Source organism: Arachis ipaensis, chromosome B05 (genome assembly GCF_000816755.2).
Source record: "Arachis ipaensis cultivar K30076 chromosome B05, Araip1.1, whole genome shotgun sequence".
Lineage (NCBI taxonomy): Eukaryota > Viridiplantae > Streptophyta > Magnoliopsida > Fabales > Fabaceae > Arachis > Arachis ipaensis.
In genome coordinates this window covers 86427019-86433018 of record NC_029789.2, presented here as the reverse complement: position 1 = coordinate 86433018, position 6000 = coordinate 86427019, and positions in this window count along the sequence as shown.

The window sequence follows — 6000 nt, the reverse complement described above, 5'->3', positions numbered from 1 at the left end:
TGGGTTGGCTACCACCCTTCTATTGTAGGATTTAGGGTCATCCCTTTGTAAGGGTAATTTAAAGATGTCTCTCACCCTATCCAGATGAAAATAAATGATCTTCCCCCTGACCATAGTGCGAAAAGTATGGAATGTTGTTCCATCTTTCTTTTGCTTATCTGTCATCCATAGATTTGCATAAAATTCATGGATCATGTTATATCCAACAGCAAACTCAGGATTAGTTAGAATCTACCAGTCTCTCCTTCGAATTTGCTCTTGGATCTCCGGGTATTCTTCTTCCCCTAATTTGAATCCCACCTTAGGGATTACTGGCCTTTTACTCATTATCTTGTGATAATGTTCTTCATGTTGCTTGGCAAGGAATAGAACAAGTTTGAAAACAACTGTTGGGTTATCTTCTTTCTTGTTTCTTGGAGCGGTCTTACCACTTCTTGGAGCCATGGGTTTCGAATTTTTGATGAGAGAATAGGGCTCCTTCCACACCAAAATTAAAAGATTTGCTCGTCCTCGAGCAAAAGGTAAGAAAAGAAGAAGAAAGGAAGTGAAGTAGAGGAGAAGAAGGGAATAGAATTCGAACGAGATGTGGTGAGTGAGGGGGAGGGGGCACGGGCACACATATATAGGGGGGAGGGATTTTCGAAAATAATCTTTAAAGAAAGATAAAGAAGTTTTGAAAAAGATAGAAAAGATAAGTTGTTAAATTTGAAAGATAAGAAAAAGATATGAAAAATATATAAAAGATAACATAACAAAGAGATTTTAAAGTTTAATAAAAGATATGAATAAGAATTACTAAAGATAAAAAAAGATTTTGAAAGAATTTGAAAACAAGTTGAAAAAGATATGAAGTTTTGGAAAAGATTTGAAAATATTTTAATTTTGAAATTAAATTGAATTTGAAATATTTGAACAAGATTTGATTTAAAAATCAAAGAATATTCAAAATTGAATTTGAAAACGATACATTGAATAAAGAAAGCTAAGATTTTTGAAACTTCCTCCCATGCTGACTTGCTCGCGTTTAAACGCTCAGAATGACTGCATTATGGCGTTTACGCTACTGCCTCTGCTTTTTGGGCGTTCAACGCCTAGAATGGTACCTCTTCTGGCGTTCAATGCCATACTGTTCTTCTTTCTGGGCGTCTGAACGCCCAGCCAGGTCCCCCTCACTGGCGTTTAACGCTAGGCTTGTGCTCCCCAGTGGGTGATGACATGTCACCATGTCATGTTTTTCTATGCTTTTTCATACAAGAAATTGATGATTTGTGCTTGAATAATGAATGCTTTTGTACTTAAATGGTATATTTCCGTGATCTTTTGATTTTATAAATTTTGTAGGAAATAAGAAGAAAAAGAAGCAAAAAGCACAAAATAAGCTAAAAAGGTGAAAAAAAGAGATTTGGGGCATACTTTGAAGTTGGAGCACACTTTGGAGGCTTAGGCCACGCTCTTAAAAGCGTGGCCGATGACCAAATTAAAGGAGAATAGGCAATTAGCACACAAAGCTCCGCTCTTGCCAAGAGCGGAGCATCATCGTGATGCAATTTCAACTTGGAAGCAAGAATTTTCACAAAGTTAAGCTTGGGCGCTCACAGCATGACTATGCCTCCTTCAAAGGGCTATAACTTGAGCTACAGATGTCCGATTGATGTGCTTTTAGTTGCATTAGAAAGCTGACATTCAGAGCTTTCCAAAGATGTATGGAAATCCATATTTGGAATGAAATTGAGGCATAAGTGGAAGGCATCTTTAAGGACAAAAAATAAGCAAAAAAAATCAGCCAATGCTTCCACCAAGGTTCGAAGCTGGAGCCTCACTCCAAAGCATAATGCTCCGCTCTTGGAGAGAGCAATGTCATGCTCTCTTCATGAAAATTCAAGGAAAATCTCTTCCCAAATGCTTTCACCAAGGCTTGAACCTGGAACCTCACCAAAGCAAGGAGAGTGTTACGCTCTTGCTAAGAGCAGAGCGCTACTTTCCTTATTCCTTGCATGAGTTTGACACGGCCCAGGGAAGCATGTCATGCAGAAGGCACACCAAGGCAAGGCAATGCTCCGCTCCCACAATAGTAGAGCGCTATCCTGAATGCTCCCCAACTTGGCACGCAACAAAGAAGGCCCAATGCAAGCCTCAATGCTCCGCTCCCCTCAAGAGCAGAGCACTCCCCTGGAAGCAACACGTATGGGCTAAAATTAAATTAAAACTCCCTTTGAACACAATTTCTCACCAAATAGAATCAAGGCCAACCAAACCCATCTCTCTCTTCAAATCCAAAGCAAGTAAAGCCCACATCATCACTCAATGGCACAAGGATTAGTTAGCTTAGGAATTTATTTTAATTGTAATTTGTTTAGAATTTCAATTTCATTTTCATTTTCACTTTGTAAAGCCTATATAAAGGCATCAATTCCATCTCATTAGGGGAGCTCCATTAGAAAGTATTAGGGGGCAGCTCTACTAGAGAGCACTAGGGGGAATTGGGAAGGGGAATTGATCTCCCTTCTTCCTTGTTCTTGCTTCTACACTTTTTACTCTTTGTTTTGGATCTTGGGTGGAGAATTGAAGAAATTATGTTTCAATCTCACCTTGAGATCTCTTTCTATTTTTTTGTCTGCATAATTCAAGAAATTGTGGTTTGGAATTAAATTGTCTCTACTGTTTTCAAATTTACTTCTTCTACAATTTGTTCTTCTACTTCTTTTGCACTTGTTCTTGGTTGGATCAAGGAAGGGGTTAAGATCTAGACTTGTTTTCTAGTCTCTTTGATCCCCTAAGATCTTTAACTTCATTTTGCATTTAAGCTGAGTTTTATTTCTGTTTTACTTCCTCAAGTAATTTTACTTTTCTGTTTGAGATTTGCTACAATTTCCTTTTGCTGCAAGTTAAAATTCAATTTACATTGAGTTTGCTTTTGATCTTTGGTTTCCATTGCTTCTGTTCTCATTGCTTTCAATTTACTTTCATGCAATTTAAATCTTCTTGTTCCTCTGCACTTTACATTTGATGCTTGCTTTGAGCTTGATTTACATTTCCTGCAACTTCACATTTTCTGCAATTGCTCTAAGTTACTGATTTACTGCTTTCAATTTTAATTCCCTGCACCCAATCCCTCTTACATTTTATGCAATTTACATTTCTTGTCATTTAAGTTTCAGCTCTTTTACTTTCCTTGCTCTTTAAGTTTATGTCCAATTTTACTTTCTGCACTTTATAATTCTTGCAATTTACTTTCTATTGATCAACGTCACACAATTCACTCAATGTTAGCTTGACTAAACTAATCACCCACTAAAGTTGCTTGATCCATCAATCCCTGTGGGATCGACCTCACTCTAAGTGAGTTTTACTACTTGATGCGACCCGGTACACTTGACGGTGAGTTTTAAGGTGATTGGAAATTCGTTTTTCCACAAAAACACCATCAAGTTTTTGGCGCCGTTGCCGGGGATTGATTTAGATCAACAATGATTAAGTGGGTGAGAAGTCTAGATCAAGCATTTTCTTTATTTTGTTCTTTGTTTTAAGTTGAAACCAAGGTGTTTGAGTTATTACCTCACTAAGAAATTCTTTCTCTGTGACATGAATTTCAAATTTCATTGATGTTTACAAAATACAAATGGAGTTCAACTCATCTTATGGTCAAACAAATTTTATGGGATATCACCCACCATCACCAATCTCTAATGGTGGCTGGGAATATCACCAAGAGAATACACATTCTGAGCACTCCAATTCATGGAGATTTGCTTCAGAGACACAAGATGAGCAAGAGAATCATATGGGATACTTCCCATTACCACAAAATGATTCAAGTCATTATTCTAATGGTGGCTGGGAGTTTCACCAAGGAATGAAAGAGCATCCACCCTCACGTCCCAGTTTCTCATTTGAAAGTTCTTCATCACTTGATTATGCCTCAACACAAAGTTTCCCCCAAAATCCATATAAGTCATCCCATCAATCACACAACTCATTCCACACCCCTCAACACAACTTCACCACAACACATCCATGTCACCAAAATTACTCTCAACCTTCATCTCTTGAACCAGCAGATGAGGATTACCTTCAATGGAGAAGATGAATGGGCCCTTAGAGCAAACAAGGGGGAACTTAGAACCATCAAACAGTGAGGATGAAGACCAATTTGTGGGTGAAGAAGTGGAAAAATAAGAACAAAGATTTTACAATAAAGGATGAGGGACATGAGCCAAAGATTTTACATTCACAAAAGCTACTTGAGGTGACAATGAAACATAAAGATTCCCTCCCAAAGGAATTAATGGAAAATCATGAAGAAAAAATGGAGGAAGATACTCAAGAGAATTCGCACTCAAGTGAAGTAAAGTAGAAAGAGGAAAGGCTCAGGGAACCACCAATACAAGAGGCTCTTGATGAAAAGAAGACTCCAACAATCACACAACCACCAAGACTTGGATTCAAGGAAGTGAAGGCAATTAACAAAAGCACCAAGAAGAGGATTGTGGCCAAGCTACCAAGGACAATATTCATGAAGAATAAAGGGTCAACCACAAGCAATCCAACCCCTGGACCATTAGCAAGCAAGCTCAATCAAGCCATGTACAAAAGAAAGCTTGCTGAGAGGAAACCAAGAAAGGGGACAATAGCTGAAACCACTCCCCCCTTGAGGTCATTCCTCTTAACAAATTGGAAGAAGAGGAAGAAAGTAAAGAACAGGTAAACCGTAGGTATAATCTCTCTTCTCTGCTTTGTTTTCATTCTTTCTTTTGTTTAAATTCAATAAATTGGCATATGGTTACATTCTACGTTTGGTGTTGCCTTGCAACAAATTGTTTTCAATCTTTTTGGATGATTGCATCAAATCAAAAAAATGAAAGTGACACACTAAGATTCTAAGTTTGGTGTGCCATTTATTTTCTATGCAATTCATTCAAGCAACACTACTTGTCTACATAATCATAATGCCTCTGCAGTTTTATTTTTCTCTTTTAATTTGACACTTTTTCATTCTACTTTCTTTAGTCATTTTTCTGTTTTTAAATGCTTTCATTTTAGTTTTCTTATTTACTGTGTTTGTTAATACATTACCAAGAGAGCTTTATTCATGATAGATTCTTGGTTTGGTGATTGTACTTAACAAATAACAGTTTCACTTGCTTAATTTTAATTCAAATAAATTGACATACGATTACATTCTAAGTTTGGTGTTGCTATGCAACAAAATTTGGTTCCAATTCTTACAAGATACTTGCATTAATTCCAAGTGAAAGTGCCACACTAAGTTTGGTGTGCCACTTATCTTTTATGCAATGTATTGTGCACACCTTCTTATCTTTGCAATCACAATGTCTTTGTCTCTGTGCCTTGATAGTTATTCTTCATTTTTTGCTTTCTCAAACACATGTACTACTAATATTTTATTATGTGACTCATGATCCATCTTAGCCCCATAGCCATTGTTCTAATTGTTGCTTGAGGATGAGCAAGCATTTTGAGTTTGGCAAGGAAAAGAGGAAGAATAGAGGAAAAAGGACAACAATAATGAAGATGAACTACAAGGTTGTAGAGTTCCTTTTCTCCTCATTTGTTTCCAGCACTTAAATTGCATGATTGTCTTTATATTCTCTGTATGCATGTGTGGTATGAATAAGCATAGTTTGAATATTGATTTGTAACCTGTTTCCATGCCATTATGACTACCAACTTGAGTTTTGTAAAGCTTAAAGCAGTAAAGTATCATGATCATAAACAAACAAGGAATTAAAGAAGAAATTAGCATGTGCATATAAGTTTTGGAAAGCTAGTATGATTAATTGTTGCTCAATTGCATTGGATTTTATTTAATTGAAGTTTTCATCTAGGACATTTTGTGAAATCTTTTGAAATCATGAAAACCTTGAAGGAAGTAAATGCAAATAAAGCAAAAAAAAAAAAAAAGAAAAAGGAAAAGAATGAGAAAGCTGAAGGCTCTTAGTACCAATGGCAATTTATTTATTAAGTACTTGTGGTGTTTAT